Below are 15476 nucleotides of genomic sequence, written 5' to 3' on the forward strand. Positions count from 1 at the left end.
GAGTAAGTTCTGTAGTCTGTCAGATCAGCAGCCCCTCCAGCATTTATACTGAGCTTCCAATCAAATAAAAGGCATGTTTTAAAGCCTCAGTGCATCTGTCTGCTTTGAAACAATATGTTCTTGTCATTGGCCAGTGAGATAGAGCAGGGTCGGCCTGTTTTACAGATAGGCAAACTAAGGCTCAGGTGTTTCGTATGACTTGCACAGGTTGCTGCAACTGAAGGAAGGGACTAAAATTCAATGCTCTTTCCTCTCACCCTGTGTCCATGGGGAAGCAGTGCAGGCTAATAATGCCCACCCAAGGGCCCCTGAGAGGGGAGGCCTTTGGAGGCACAGGCCTCCTTGGGAAGAGTTAGTAGCTACTACCTCAAGGGATAAGAAAAGTCAAACAGTATCTCAAACAGACTCCCTCTTCTCCCCAGTTCTCTCTCCCCTTTCTCCCAGCACCTTCTTCAGCATCTGTGCGTGACAAGAAAGCAAGAGCACCTGGGGACATACCTGGGGAGACCCCTCTTCGGCAAGGATCCTGAGTCCTCGATTCCAAACCAAAATGGTGAAGGCAGGGGCTGGAGCAGAAGGTTTAGAAGGGTGGGTGGGGCTGGGCAAAGTCCTGGGCAGGGCTGCAGTCTCAAAGGGCTGAAGGTAGGAACTCACATGTTGGGGTGACTCTCTCATTTCATTGAACGCTCCCATTCCAGTGTCAGAAGTGGGGCATCAGGTGGGGCTTATTATCATGAGGCTAGAGGCAACCGTGGAGATCAGCGCCCAGAAGTTTCTCAAACCAAGCTGTGCATTGAAATCACCTGCAAAGCATGATGCGGGTGTTGGGATTATACCCTCCAGTGAGTCCTGCTCATTTTGTCTAGGGTGCAGTCTGGGCCCTGAAATTTTAAAAGCCCCCCAGCTGTTTTTAATGTGTGGCCAAAGCTGAAATTCACTGATTGGACCAAACTGCCTAAGGTGCAAATGGGGAAATGGAGACCCAAAGCAGATAAATGCTCCGTGATAGTCACAGGGGCAGCTGAGCACAGGCCTGGAGCTAGATCAGGGTCACCTTGCTGCCAGCCTGACGCTGTCTCCTCAGCATGCCTGGTGCTCTTCTGCCAAGAATGCAGGAAGCCCCGCCCTGGGCAGAGAAAAGGAAGCAGCAGGGGTTCACCTGGCTTGACCTAAGGGAGTGGAAGGAAATGCACTTTGGCCAGCCCTGCTGCCAGGGTGTATCACCCTTGAACAGAGCCACCCTGCACCCCTCACCACCCCTGTGTGGTGGGGCTGTGAAGGCAGAGAGACTGGGGATAAAAGTGCTTGTGCTTTGAGGGGGAGCCTCTTGCATCCCCAACATCCCCATGTCACTTGCTCTGTCCATACACTTGCCCACTCCCCATTCACTGGTTCACTCATTCATGCATTCTCTCAACAATACTCACTTTTTCTTGTTGTTTTGGGGAACCCTCTTTTTTCTTTATTGATTGCACTGTGTGATTGCGGGATCTCAGTTCCCGACCAGGGACTGAACCCCAGGCCATGGTAGTGAAAGTCCAGAATCCTAGCCGCTAGGCCACCAGGGAACTCCCTTATATTTTTATTTTTTAAATAAAATGCTCTAGAGTACAAAGTCTAATGTTAAAAATCAGAACCCATTAGCAAACAAGAGCAAACTGTTTGGAGGCAGCCACACAGGCCTGGGTGTGTGTCTTTTTTCATTCATTATGTTGGGCAGTTAAGGGGCCCTTCTATTTAAATATTAGCTTTTCTTGGGGGGGGGATAGCATTCAATTTTGATATAGTTTTAAATTTACATAAAAGTTACAAGAATATATACCCTTTACCAATGATTAACAATTTGCCATACTTGCCTTTAATTCTGTCTCTTCCTTGGTATATATATGCGTGTATATGTGTATAATACACACACACACATATTTTCCCCCTGAAATTTGAAAGTATGTTGTAGACATGCTCCTTTATCCCTAAAGACTTCAGGCTGTGTTTCCTAATATCAAAGATATTCTCTTATATATCCAAGATACAAGGATCAAAATCAGGGACTCTTAACTTTGATATAATAATGCTCTCAGCTAAACCATAGTCCATACTCAAATTTTTCAATTAACCCAACAGATCATTTTTAACACCTTTCCCTGGCCCAGGATCTCATTCAGAGTTATACATCATGTTTAATTTTCCTGTCTCAGATTTCTTTAGTCTAGAAAAGTTCTTCAGCCTTTCTTTGTTTTTCCTAATATTGACATTTTTGAAAAGTCCAAGCGAGTTGATTTTGTGGTTTGTCCCTCACTTGGGTTTGTCCAGTATTTTGTTGTGATTAGGATCAGATTATGTCCTTTGATTGGGACAGCACAGAAGTGGTATGTCTTTCTTAGCACATAATAATGGGAGGCACATCTTGGTTTGTCCCATCTTAGGGGATGGTGACTTTAATCACCTGTGAAAGGAATTGTCTGCCAGGTTTTTCTATTGTAAACTATGTCTTTTTTCCCTTTCTTAATTAAGATCTAACTTATGTGGCTGCTAAGTCGCTTCAGTCGTGTCTGACTCTGTGTGACCCCATAGATGGCAGCCCACCAGGCTCCGCCATCCCTGGGATTCTCCAGGCAAGAACACTGCAGTGGGTTGCCATTTCCTTCTCCAATGCATGAGAGTAAAAAGTGAAAGTGAAGTCACTGAGTCGTGTCCAACTCTCAGTGACCCCATGGACTGCAGCACACAAGACTCCTCCGTCCATGGGATTTTCCAGGCAAGAGCACTGGAGTGGGTGCCATCGCCTTCTCCTAACTTAAGTGGAGGTACTGTGAAACCGTACAGATATCCTGTTCCTTCTTCAAATATCCTATTCCTTCCTCCACTCCAGTTTCCATGAGTTATAATCCATTAATCCCATTATTTATGTTGGTGCTCAGATTATCCCAACTGTGTACAGTATCTCCTTACAGCTATTTCCTGTATCCTGTAATCCTTTCCCATATTCCATCACTTTATGAGCACTTTCCTACTTCTTGGCACATCAACTTGTACTTTCCCTGCCTCAGCCCTGGATTCCATCATTTCTCCAAGGAGCCACATTCTGTTCAGTGGAGAACAGTATACTCCTTCCTTTGTGGATGCCAAGAAGAACGCGTCTAGGTCCTTTCAGTGAAAAACTAGGGACACACATACACACACATGTCTGTACCTATTTTTTGTGTGTATGTTAATATATTAAACACAGCAAGTTCATACTGATACTTCTGGTTTCATTTAAAAACAAAAGAATTTCCCCTAGCTTTCTCCAATTCCATTTTGTAGTTCTTTTCCAACTGTGGGAAATCTGGCTCCTAATTTCTTTAATATATTTACTCATTTGCTCAGTCTGACAATACACAGACCAAGTAGTTCCAGAATTGCTTATTTGAAATACAGTCGGGTTGATTGTGTTTGCATTTTAGGATTCTTCCCAATCCTTATTTACATATATATTTTGAGTATATAGCTTGATTCTAAGAGTCAAAACTATTCAAAGCTTAGAGTCGAGTCACTCAACATTTCCATCCCTTCCCTGTGTGCTCCTCTGTCCCCTGCAGGAAATTATATCCTCAGTTTCTGACTTCCGGTGCTGCTTTTTGAAAAATCAAACAGATACTTATGTATTTCCTTATTATTCCTTTCTTATAGAAACAGTGGTATAAAAATTCTTCTCTATTTTGCTTTTTTCCCCACTAAACAATATATCTAGAAATCATTCCGTATCAGTTCATAAATATCTTTCTCACCTTCCCCTACCCTGTATAGTGTGGGGATTCTATAGTTTATTCACCAAATTGTTTATGTACAGGGATTCAGTATGTTCCCAATATTTTGCAATTACAAACAGTGATATAATTAGTAATATTGTACCCATGTATTTTTTTATTATTGGAGATACATATTCTGGGTAAATTCCTAGATGTAGGATTCGTGGGCCAAAAGTAAACACAAACTTTTTGTTCAGTTCAGATCAGTTCTTTGTGACCCCATGAATCGCAGCACGCCAGGCCTCCCTGTCCATCACCAACTCCTGGAGTTCACTCAGACTCACATCCATCGAGTCCGTGATGCCATCCAGCCTTCTCATTCTCTGTTGTCCCCTTCTCCTCCTGCCCCTAATCCCTCTCAGCATCAGAGTCTTTTCCAATGAGTCAACTCTTCGCATGAGGTGGCCAAAGTACTGGAGTTTCAGCTTTAGCATCAGTCCTTCCAAAGAAATCCCAGGGCTGATTTCCTTCAGAATGGACTGGTTGGATCTCCTTGCAGTCCAGGGGACTCTCAAGAGTCTTCTCCAACACCACAGTTCAAACGCATCAATTCTTTGGCGCTCAGCTTTCTTCACAGTCCAACTCTCACATCCATACATGACCACTGGAAAAACCATAGCCTTGACTAGACGGACCTTAGTCGGCAAAGTAATGTCTCTGCTTTTCAATATGCTGTCTAGGTTGGTCATAACTTTTCTTCCAAGGAGTAAGCGTCTTTTAATTTTATGGCTGCAGTCACCATCTGCAGTGATTTTGGAGCCCCCCAAATAAAGTCTGACACTTTTTCCACTGTTTCCCTGTTTATTTCCCATTAGCTATTACTAAATTTCCCTCCATGAATGTTTAACCATTTTGGATTCCTACCAGCCACATGTGAAAGCAACATCCACAGTGTTGTCAAGTTTTGTAATTTTTCCAATCAGTAAGAGATCAAATGTAAAAAGGTAGGTTTTATTATTATTGAGGTGTGGGTGAGGCCAACAGATCAGGAGACAACTGACATTGAAAAGATAGTTTGTTACAGTTCCAAAGAGGAGGAGGACATGCCATGCCACACAGGGCCAGGCAGGGCCCAGGGTTGGCCAGGAGGCAGAATGAGTGGGAAATGTAGACAAGAGCCTTTTTTTCATGGGAAGTAGGAAATCTAGGCAAGTATAGGATTGTCTACTTTGTATCATTTCAATGGGCTCCTGTAGGGGCTGCCCCTAGCTGTCTGGTACCTGGTCCTGGGGTTCATGGGGGCAAACAGAGTATGAGAACTTTCTATCCTGCCACATTGGAATTCTTTTACTGTTCTAGCTTTATCTGTTAGTTGTTGTTCAGTCACCCAGTCAAGCCCGACGCTGCAGCCTCATGGACTGCAGCACGCCAGGCCTCCCTCTCTGTCCCTCGCCATCTCCTGAAGTTTGCCCAAGTTCCGTGTTCATGTACATGTGATGCCATCTCATTCTCTGACGCCCTCTTCTCCTTCTGCCCTCAATCTTTCCCAGTATCAGGGACTTTTCTAATGAGCTGTTCACATCAGATGACCAAAATACTAGAGCTTCAGCTTCAACATCAGTCTTTCCAATGAGTATTCAGGATTGATTTCCCTTAAGATTGACTGATTTGATCTCCGTGCTGTCCAAGGGACTTTCAAGAGTCTTCTCCAGCACCACAGTTCAAAGGCATCAATTTTTTGGCACTCTGTCTTTTTTACAGTCCAGCTCTCACAATTGTAAGTGACCACTGGGAAGACCACAGCCTTGACTATATGGACCTTTGTTGGAAGAATAATGTCTCTGCTTTTCAACACACTACGTTTGTCATAGCTTTCCTGCCAAAAAGCAATCGTCTTCTGATTTCATGGTTGCAGTCACCATCTGCAGTGATTTTAGAGCCCAAGAGGAGGAAATATGTCACTACTTCCACCTTTCCCCCCTCTATTTGCCATGAAGTAATGGGGCTGGATGCCATGATCTTAATTTTTTTAGTATTTAGCTTTAAGCCAGCTTTTTTACTCTCATCAAGAGGCTCTTTAGTTCCTCTTCACCCTCATCAAGAGGCTCTTTTCTCCCTCTTTGTTTTCTGCCATTAGTGCGGTATCATCCGAATATCAGAGGTTGTTGATGTTTCTCCTACCTATCGATTCCAGCTTGTAACTTATCCAACCCAGCATTTCTCATGATGTGCTCAGTGTATAAATTAAAAAACAGGGTGACAGCAGACAGACCCTGTACTCTTTTCTCAGTCTTGAACCAATCAGTTGTTCCATACAAGGTTCTAACTGTTGCTCCAGGTTCCTCAGGAGACAGGTAAGATGGTCTGGTATTCCTATCTCTTTAAGAGCTTTCCACAGTTTATTGTGATCACACACTCTAAGGCTTTGGTGAAGTCGATGAAACAGAGGTAGACGTTTTTCTGGAATTCCCTAACTTTCTGTATGATCTGTTAGTAGGCCTTCTTAATTGTTGGTGGATAATTCTTTATGGGCCTCTTGCATGCAGTTAGTGGAGCATAGGCATTGGCTGTCTTTGAACTTGTTTAAGAATATTTGTATAGTGAAAACCTTGAAAGTTAGAGATAATGTCTCTCTTTGGAGCACAGGGCAGATTTCTTTTTTTCTTTTTTGGCCATGCTACTTGGCTTGTGGGATCTTAGTTCCCTGACCAGGGATTGAACCTGGGCACTGGCAGTGAAAGTACCAAGTCCTAACCACCAAACTGCCAGGGAATTCCCAAAGGGCAGGTTTTCTTCATTGTTCAGTTGTGGGGAAATTAACAAGATGGCTCCAGTCAGGCTCTCTTGCCCTGCACCCTCACGCCCTCTTGCCCCATGTTCTGTAAGCAATGATTTTGCTCAGTTACGTAACAGCTGAGATCACTGATAGCACTGTGCATGTGCCTCATGAGGTACTTGCTTGGTTGCAGGCTACTCTGTGTGGTATGTCTGAATAAGCTTCACCTGGAAAAGCCCTGAAGGGTTATGTGCAGTTAATGTGTTATATCTGCTGCTACGCCTGCTGTGCCAGCCAGGAGAGAATAAACACGTTTGCAGTTCCTAGGCTCCTCTTCCAGCCTCCTAGCTCACGCCTTGCCTACCATGGGCTCAGCAAAGTGCACAGAGTGAGATACAGCAAAACAATTGGCATCACAGAGGGGATCAGTGAGACACCGATATAATAAAGATAACATCTCCCTTTGGGACCAAGGTCAGGCAGGCTGATTGCCCAATAGAAAAGATTCTGGTTTCCTAAATTTGAGGATCCTCCTCTGTAAACATTTTTCTTAAAAAAAAAAAAATTTTGCATATGTTACTTGGAAAAATTATTTTCAATGACTGAGGAAAGTATTGAGGCAAATGGTCCAGAAGACAGCCTACAAGATCCTCCCTCACATGGAGAAGACAGCTGGGAGCTCCTGGCTCCTGGGGATGTTATGCCACCACTGAGCCAGAATAGACCTCCTGAAATTGCAATAAAGAGTGAGAAACCAATACACTTTCCTGTTTCTGTGATTAACAATATAGGGACCAGGCAAAAATAACTTAGCTGCTTGCTCCAGGAAATATTTGCTCCTGGGAGATAAGACTGTGAATCCATTAAATAATACTTGGCCCTTAGCAGACCCTCAGACTGGCTTCTAGAATTGGAGACCCAGCTAAAGATTCAATTTGGCTTTATAAAAAAGATGGCAGCTCTGGGAAGGGAGGGCAGCACAGGAGGAAGAGTCCTACTGGGTTATTTGTGAGTGCAGGGCCATCTGTGATTTGCTTAACTCTCTCTGAGCCTGTTTCTTTATCTGTATAGTGGGTGATAATAAGGTTCCTTTTATACAGTTCATGAGGTTCTCACGGCAAGCATACTGGGGTGGTTTGCCATTTCCTCCTCCAGTGGATCACGTTTTGTCAGAACTCTGCTATGACCCATCTGTCTTGGGTGGCCCTGCACGGCATGAGTCATAGCTTTATTGAGTTACACAAGCCCCTTCACCACAACAAGGCAATGATCCAGGAAGGGGTCAAGGTTATGGTCTTCCCAATGGGCACATACAATTGTGAGAGCTGGACTGTAAAGAAGGCAGAACACCAAAGAATTGATGCCTTCAAACTGTGGTGCTGGAGAAAACTCCTGAAAGTCCTTTGGACAGCACGGAGATCAAACCAGTCAATCTTAAGGGAAATCAACCTGAATATTCAGTGGAAAGACTGGTGCTGAAGCTGAAACTCCAGTATTTTGGTCATCTGCTTTAAACAGACAAATCATTGGAAAAGTCCCTGTTGGTGGGAATGATTGAGGGCAGAAGAAGATGTCAGAGGATGAGATGGCTGGACAGCATCACCAATGCACTGAACATGAACTTGGGCAAACTTCAGGAGATGGTGAGGGACAGAGAGGGAGGCCTGGTATGCTGCAGTCCATGAGGTGGCAAAGAGTCAGACATGACTGGGTGGCTGAACAACAACAGCAGCAACTAGAATGATTCCCTCTGTTCCGCAAAGACAGAATGTAAGAGCTCTGTATCAGTTGTTACTATTGTCATTGCTTGATAGAATCCTGGTTGGTTTTAGAGAAGCCAATTCAGATGAAAGCCTTGGGCGACCACTAGGGTACAGGAGAGGACGGGGGCCTCTGTTTCTTCAGGGTCAGTTGTGTTTATCAAAGACCTTTCACCCACCAGCACCACTTTCCCTCAACTGTTTTTTTTTTTTTTTTGCTTTACATTGTATTTTATTTTTTAAACTTTAGTTGTGTATTGGGGTGTAGCTGATGAACAGTGTTATAATAGTGTCAAGTGAACTGTGAAGGCGCTCAGCCATATATATACAATGTATCCATTCCCCCTCAAACTTCCCTTCCATCCAGGCTGCCACATAACACTGAGCAGAGTTCCATGTGCTATACAGTAGGTCCTTGTTGGTTATCCATTTTTATTCATTTATTTATTTATTTTAAAGTGAAATGCATTAAAATTTATTTATTTATTTATTTTTTGGCTGTGCTGGGTCTTCAATTTCTGCATAGACTTTTCTCTAGTTGCAGAGAATGGGGGTTACTCTTTGTTGCGGTGTATGGGCTTCTCATTGTGGAGAATATTGTGAAGCTTGGGCTCTAGGTGAGTGCGGTTCCAAAGTCGTGGCACAGAGGCTAGTTTCTCCCCGGAATGTGGGATCTTCCCATACCCAGAATCAAACCTGTGTCTCCTGCATTAACAGGCAGATTCTTTACCGCTGAGCCACCAGGGAAGCCCCCAGTTATCCATTTTAAATATCGCAGTGTGCACATGTCCATCCCAAACTCCCTAACTACTCCTTCCCCCATCCTTCCTCCCGCCTCCCCCTGATAACCATAAGTTTGTTCTCTAAGTCTGTCTCTTCCTGTTTTGGAAGTAAGTTCATCTGTATCATTTCATTTTAGATTCCACATAGAAGGGATGTCACACACTATTTCTCTTCCTCTGTCTGACTTACTGCACTCAGGATGACACTGTCTAGGTCTATCCATGTTGCTGTAGATGGTATTATTTCATTCTCTTTAATGGCTTTCTAATACTTTTTAACAGCTAGTCCCTTAGCTGTTTTGTTTGCTTCTTGGGGACAGGGGGCACTATTGTAGCAAGGTATATATATATATATATATATATATATATATATATATATATCCCCCTCCCCCGCTTTGGTCCTGGATTCAGCAAGAAGGCTCCCTTGAGATGCTGATCTATAGACAATTGTTACAGATCAGCATTATGTCTATAGACAGCTCTTATAGATAGCTGGCTGTTAACCTCCTATGGTGCTTGAACTACAGGGTTGGAGAGTAGAGTCCCAGAGCAGCTGCACAAAAAGGAGATTTTAATAATTTGTTAGGGTGGCAGTTTGTCTATTATGAGGGCGTCCCTGGTAGCTCAGCTGGTGAAAGAATCTGCCTGCAATGCAGGAAAGCTTGGTTCAATTCCTGGGTCGGGAAGATCCCCTGGAGAAGAGATAGGCTACCCACTCCAGTAATCTTGGGCTTCCCTGGTGGCTCAGCTGGTAAAGAATCCACCTGCAAAGCGAGAGACCTGGGTTTGATCCCTGGGTTGGGAGGATCCCCTGGAGAAGGGAATGGCTACCCACTCCAGTATTCTGGCCTGGAGAATTCCATGGACTGTATGGTCCATGGGTTCGTAGAGTCAGACACGACTGAGTGACTTTCATTTAGTCTATTATGCTGCCACTACACCACAAAGTTCAAGAGACTAACAATCCTACCCCAGGAGAAGGAAATGGCAACGCACTCCAGTGTTCTTGCTTGAAAAATTCCATAAACAGAGGAGCCTGGTGGGCTACAGTCCCTGAGGTAGCAAAGAGTCTGCCACAATTGAGCAGCTGAGCACAGCACAAGAATCCTCTCTGCTGTCTGTGGGGCTTCTCCCTAGGATGTTGCTGCTGCTTTTGTTTCTCTCAGGTTTGGGGTGTCTTCCTCACTTCTGGAGACTCAGGCAGGCAGGAGGCTGAGAGTCCCATCACCTGCCCAGCCTACCTGCTGCTGTGAGCTGTGAGACTGTCGCTGCCCTGATTCCTTTCTTCACATCTGTGTCTATGTGCTGGTTAGTATCTATGGTATTTGTTTTGTTTTTTTCAGGATCTACAAATAATTTTATTGAACAAATAACCCAACAGCCTTCCTAGATTGAGGACTACCCTCCCCACGCCATTTCTCACACTTAACTTAAAGCACAGAGTTTGCACAGTAAGGAATTAGAAGTCAGACTTTGCCCCAACAACATCATGGACTAGATTAGTTACAGGCTATTTGCAAGCTTTTACATTTTAAGTATTCCTTTTATGGTTGTTCTCTCCTTTCTGCCCCTACACAGGGCTCCAGTGTTTTTGTCTTGACTGATCCTGAAAGGATGGGCATACCAAATGGAAAGGGGTTGTGGGCTCCTCAGAGCTACTGGCACCAACCCTAAGGTGCTGTGCCTTACCAAAGGGTTGAGGATGTATAAGGGCAAGGAGGACTAGACACAGTGGGTGGGATGGGGCACAGGCATCCAGAACCCTTCCTGATCCGCCTTCTATGCCCTCTCAACTTGGGGTGGGGGCTAACAACTAGTTGCAGTGGGGAGGGATCATCCCAGCTCTGGGTAGAGGGAGAAACCTCCTACACCAGTCCCTGCTCTTATTAACAGTCAGCAAATTGTCCGTTCATCTGGGGCTGGGAACAAATGGGCAGGTAGGCAGGAAGAATCAGGCTTGTTCTGCCCCCAGCTTCTGTCCAACACTGGAGTAATGGAGGTAGCAAACAATTGAAATGCTCCAACAAGAGAGTAAAGGCAGTGAGGGAAAGGAAGTTCCCACTTGTGTACAGCTCCCATAGCCCTGGGGCTGGAAAAAGGCAGACTTTGCTTGTAAAGTGCTGTAGTCTCCAGCAAGGCTGGGCCCTAGCAAGTTTGGAAGAATGCAGGCCAGGCAAGGGCACAGGAACCAGACATTCTTGACTAGCATGTGCCCTGCCATGCTCCTTGTAGGGATTGCTGGGAAAGGTGGACTGGTAATTCCGCCATCAGCCCTCGCCAGCTACCAGTCACCTCTGGTCCACATGCAACCAACAGCCAACCAGCGTTTAGGACAGCCCTGCTCACAGCTGAAGGTTCCAGGCCAGTGGAATTTATTCATGGTTGTGGCCCCAGTCTAGGTTCCTCACTCGAAGCCACACCTTGAGCTCGGGGATTTCTTGCTGGGGCAGGAGGTGTTTATGCCTGTCACTGCCCTAGGCTCACACCTCACAGAAGTTCACAGGGAAATCCACAGGGATGAATCCAGTTTCACGGTGCCCTGAGGAATCAGGTTCTTAATTCACCCGCCTCAGTTTGGCCTGCTTCTGCCTGTTCTTGCTGACAATTGTCTCCTCAAGGAATTCGTGAGCCAGATCCCATCCTTGTCATAGAACATGGAGCTGTGGCTCATGAATACAAAGAGGGGCAAAACTTGGGCCTCACAGTTGCACCAAAGTTTGCTCAGCGACCTCCAGGCCAAGACCTCCCCGCCCCAAGGCGAAGGGCCACAGGCCCCGAGCTTTGGAGTCACTGGTGCCCATGCCAGGGCGGCAGGTGCATGGCAGGCCCCGGGGCAGTTTCGCTCTTACAAGGCCGTTGCTGCCATGCCCTGCCTGGGCCTTGGCTTGCAGACGCTGCTGCCGTTTTCTCTCCACAGAAACCTCTGGTATTTGTTGGTTTTTATTTACAAAGCAATATAATGCTTTTGATTGAAAAAAGAAGTTAAAAAAAAAAAAAAGTCAAACCCTCAAAAGCATGGAAAGTGAAAATTTCAGTTTTCCTCGTTTACCGCTGATCCTCTTTACACTGTCTGCACTGTTTGCGGAACCCAGGGTAGGCAAGGTGCAAGCTAAGAATCTGGAAGGAGTCTGGAGGAGCTGTAGGAACTGCAGATATATTTATTCTCTCCTGGCTGGCACGGCAGCCATAACACAGCCACAGCATATCCATGATGCCACTCCAGTGTAGCCCCGGTGCAGCAGCAGCCAGGGCTTTCATGACGAAGCTCATGCAGGGGGACCACACAAAGTAGCCTGTGGCCGAGCGAGTACCTCGTGACACGCGTGTGCAGTGCTGTAAGCGACCTCAGCTTTACATAACTGTGCAAAGTCACTGTTTATAGAACACAAGGCGAGAGAGCCTGACTGGCGCCATCTTGTTAATTTCCCCATGCCTGTGCACCTTCCAGGAATCCCCAGAGTTCCCACAAAGGCAGGGGTGTCTACTGCCTGGTTCCCTGATGAGTGTCTAGCATGCCGGAGAGACCAGTGTTTGGTGCCTTGGGGTACCCAATGTTCGTTGAATGAATAAAAGAATTATGAGTAAATGAGCATGAGTAAACTCATGGTATGAATTTTCCAGTGTTTTTTCTATGTGTACACCAGAGAGAAAAGTGGTATCATGCTATAAATGTGGTTCTGAACTTCCTTCCAAATTAAACGAATCACTATGGGTATTTCTCCTTGTTACTGTATACTAGGAAATGGCAACCTACTCCAGTATACTTGCCTGAACAGTCCCATGGACAGAAGAGCCTGGCAGGCTACAGTCTGAAGTGTCACAAAGAGTCAGACGTGACTGAGCCGCTGAGTAGCAGTAGCAGGGTTTCCCAGCTTTGACACTATTGATCTTCAGGGCAAGATTGTTCCCTACTGGGGCACAGTCCTGGGTGCTGTGGGATATTGAATAGCATCCCTGGGTGCCACCCACCAGATGCCAGTAACACCCTCCACCATATGATTAAAAAATAAAAGGTTCTCTAGATGTTGTCAAATGTTCCCTGCCTGGGAGGCAAAATTGCCCCTGAAGAAGAATAGCAGTTATATAGATTTACCTCTTTTTTTTTTTTTTGCCATCTCAGAATATTCCAGAATGTCCTCATGGAATTTTTTAGCTAATCCTTCATTAATGCACCATTGCTTCCAGACCCTTGTAATGGGCCTACCTGAACATTCAGAAGTCCTGAATGTAAGGACTTCTGCAGGAAATTCCTACAAATGGGATTGCTGGACCAGAGCAAGGGCAGGCTTGTACCAATTTGTGTCCCTTCTGACGGGGCACAGCGAATGGGAATTAAATTTTGTCTTTGCCAATCTGATGCTGTTTATAAGTAATGGAACTTCTTGTTTTGTCCTCTTATAGAATTGTATTTGCTATTCCTTGTAGAAAAATGTTAAAAACAGCAATGATTATGAGGAACTCCTTCCTAGCTCTGACTTTAGCTGTGTTCTTGGAAAAAAATGTTATTTTATAGACATGTGTGTGTACATCTTATAGATATAAATTCATTTTCCAAATTCTCTGCACTAAGGCTTTAATGTTATTTTTGATCTTAAGTTTGCTTATGAGAGAGTTTTAATGTTTCTAAGTGATTGGTGGGTTTCATTTCTACTTGTATTATTTATTTCTAATCTTTTCAATCGTGGTTAAAAAGAAAATAGGGCTTGTGTATAGTATTTCTTTTGGAATTAACAGATTTCCTTTGCAGCTTAAGTCAATTTTTGCATATGTTTATAAACAGCACATTACCACTGCAACTACCCCAGAGCTACACCCGTGCAGAGACACCCCTGCTGTGTCCTCAGAGCTTTGGACAATACCCAGCATATAGTCAGTGCTCAGTGTAAATTTCTCAAATAAAGGAGTGGGTGAGGGGTAAAGGTGTGTTTATTGCTGTAACATATAACTTCTGAGAAACATGATTATTTTCTTTGTTTTTCAAGTATTCAGTTCATTTCAGTTGCTCAGTGGTGTTTGACTCTTTGTGACCCCTTGGACTGCAGCACGCCAGACTTCCCTGTCCATCACCAACTCCCGGAGCTTGCTCAAACTCATGTCCATTGAGTCGGTGATGCCATCCAACCATCTCATCCTCTGTCATCCCCTTCTCCTCCCACCTTCAATCTTTTCCAGCATCAGGGTCTTTTCCAATGAATCGGTTCTTCCCATCAAGTGGCCAAAGCATTGGAGCTTCAGCTTCAGCATCTAGTCCTTCCGATGAATATTCAGGACTAATTTCCTTTAGGATTGACTAGTTTGACCTCCTTGCAGTCCAAGGGACTCTCAAGAGTCTCCTCCAACACCACGTTCAAAAGCATCAATTCTTCGGCACTCAGCTTTCTTTGTGGTCCAACTCTCACATCTGTATGTGACTCCTGGAAAAGCCATAGCTTTAACTATATGGACCTTTGTTGGAAAAGTAATGTCTCTGCTTTTTAATATGCTGTCAAGCTAATATGGTCATAGCTTCTCTTCCAAGGAGCAAAATTTCATGGCTGCAGTCACCATCTGCAGTGATTTTGGAATCCAAGAAAATAAAGTCTGTTACTGTTTCCATTGTTTCCCCATCTATTTGCCATGAAGTGATGGGACCAGATGTCATGATCTTAGTTTTTTGAATGTTGAGTTTTAAGCCAGCTTTTCACTCTCCTCTTTCACTTTCATCAAGAGGCTCTTTAGTTCCTCTTAGCTTTCTGCCATGAGTGGTGTCATTTGCATATCTGAGGTTATTGATATTTCTCCCTGCAATCTTGATCTCAGCTTGTGCTTCATCCAGCCTGGCATTTCTCATGATGTACTCTGCATATAAGTTAAATAAGCAAGGTGACAATATACAGCCTTGATATATACTCCTTTCCCGATTTTGAACCAGTCCGTTGTTCCATGTCTGGTTCTAACTGTTGCTCCTTGATCTGCATACAGATTTCTCAGAAGGCAAGTAAATGTGGTTTGGTATTACCATCTCTTTAAGAATTTTCCAGTTTGTTGTGATCCACACAGTCCAAGGTTTCAGCGTAATCAATGAAGAAGATGTTTTTCTAGAATTCTCTTTCTTTTTCTATGATCCAGTGGATGTTGGCAATTTGACCTCTGGTTCCTCTGCCTTTTCTAAATCCAGCCTAAACATCTGGAAGTTCTTGGTTCATGTTCTGTCGAAGCCTAGCTTGGAGAATTTTGAGCATTACTTTGCTAGCATGTGAGATGAGTGCAGCTGAGAGGTAGTTGAACATTCCTGGGCTTCCCTTGTGACTCAGGTGGTAAAGAATACGCCTGCGATATGGGAGACGTGGGTTCGGTCCCTGGGTTGGGAAGATCCCCTGGAGAAGGGAAAGGCTACCCACTCCAGTATTCTGGCCTGGAATATCCCATGGATTGTCTGGTCCATGGTGTC

At 44.7% G+C, this 15476-nt stretch overlaps 1 pseudogene; it reads right to left on the reverse strand.

The window, feature by feature from the left end:
* Nucleotides 1–11526: 11526 nt before the first annotated feature.
* On the reverse strand, nucleotides 11527–11847 carry LOC120867347 (annotated as a pseudogene).
* Nucleotides 11848–15476: the final 3629 nt, after the last annotated feature.

Source organism: Oryx dammah, unplaced genomic scaffold (genome assembly GCF_014754425.2).
Source record: "Oryx dammah isolate SB20612 unplaced genomic scaffold, SCBI_Odam_1.1 HiC_scaffold_8, whole genome shotgun sequence".
NCBI lineage: Eukaryota > Metazoa > Chordata > Mammalia > Artiodactyla > Bovidae > Oryx > Oryx dammah.